This window comes from Lolium rigidum, chromosome 7 (assembly GCF_022539505.1).
Source record: "Lolium rigidum isolate FL_2022 chromosome 7, APGP_CSIRO_Lrig_0.1, whole genome shotgun sequence".
NCBI lineage: Eukaryota > Viridiplantae > Streptophyta > Magnoliopsida > Poales > Poaceae > Lolium > Lolium rigidum.
In genome coordinates this window covers 125,241,136-125,242,777 of record NC_061514.1, presented here as the reverse complement: position 1 = coordinate 125,242,777, position 1,642 = coordinate 125,241,136, and positions in this window count along the sequence as shown.

The window sequence follows — 1,642 nt, the reverse complement described above, 5'->3', positions numbered from 1 at the left end:
AGTTTCTTTTTCTTTTGATCTCGAGCCGCATTTGAAACGTTGAGACCGCTGCTGCTAATTGGGACCCGCATGTCATCCTCTATGTACAATAACGTTTCTTTTCTTGGATTATCTTTGGCTCCTAATATTTTGCCACTTGCCTTTTTCTTTCGATCTCATGCCGCCTTTGAAATGTTGAGTAAGCTGCTGGCTCATGGGTCCCGCATGTCATCCTCTACGAACAATAAAAGTTTCCTTTCTTGGAGTTATTTTTGACCCCTAATTTCTGGCTATTTTCCTTTTTCTTTTGATCTCCTGCCCCTTTGAAACGATGAGGACGCTGTTGGTAGGTCGGTCCCACATGTCATCCTCTATGAACAATAAAAGTTTCCTTTGATGGATTTATTTTGAACCCCTAATTAATTTCGGGATATTTCCTTTTTTTCCTTTGATCCCCTGCCGCCTTGGAATCGTTGAGGATGCTGCTGCCTCATGGGTCCCGCATGTCATCCTCTCAGAATAGTAAATGTTTCTTTTCTTGGATTTGTTTACCAAATGATTTTTGGCTAATTTTTTCTTTCGATCTCCTGCCGCCTTTAAAACGTTGAGGACGCTGCTGCGGCTCCACGGGTCCCACATGTCGGCCTCTATGAACAATAAACGCCGAGGATGCTCTGCTGCCTCATGGGTCCCGCATGTCATCCTCTTAGAACGAAAATGTTTCTTTTCTTGGATTTTGTACCAACATATTTTTGGTTTATTTTTTCTTTCCATCCCCTGCCGCCTTTAAAACGTTGACGACGGCTGCCGGCTCATGGGTCCTCGATGTCGGCCTCCCGTACAAGAAACATATGATATCTTGATTATTTTGCGAGACAATAAACGGTGTATTGCGCTCTGAGCTATTTCAAACGGAAAATTAAATCTTTATTTTTACATAAACAAACTTATATGTTGAATCTCCTTGTTTTTTTGTCTTTGCGAAGCATAGGACTTTCCTGTTTTTTAGAAAATTCGGAACTTTCCTGTTTTGGAGTGGGCTGAAATTGTACGAGTCAAAAGGCCAAGCAGGATAGTTCGAAGGCCCGGATGTCCGGATGCAGCCCAATTGGAAATCTTTCTTCTTGGATTTTTTTCACCCCCTGATTTACGGCTACTTCATTTTTCTTTTGGTTCTGTGCCGCCTTGGAAACGTTGAGACCGCTGCTGCAAAATGGGACCCGCATGTCATCCTCTACGTACAATAAAATTTCTTTTCTTGGATTTTTTTGGCTCTCGATATTTGGTCACTTGCCTTTTTCTTTCGATCCCGTGCAGCCTCTCAAACGGTGAGACCGCGGCTGCTAAATGGGACCCGCATGTCATCCTCTATGTACAATCAAGTTTCTTTTCTTGAATTATTTTTGGCTCCTGATATTTGGTCACTTGCCTTTTTCTTTCAATCTCATGCCACGTTTGAAACGTTGAGGAACCTGCTGGCTCATGGGACCCGCATGTTATCCTCTATGTGCTATAAAAGTTTATTTTCTTAGATTTTTTTTCACCCTATGATTTTTGGCTATTTCCTTTTTCTTTTGATCCCCTGCCGCCTTGGAAACGTTGAGTAAGGCTGTCGACTCATGGGACCCGCATGTCATCCTCTATGTACAATCAAGTTTCTTTT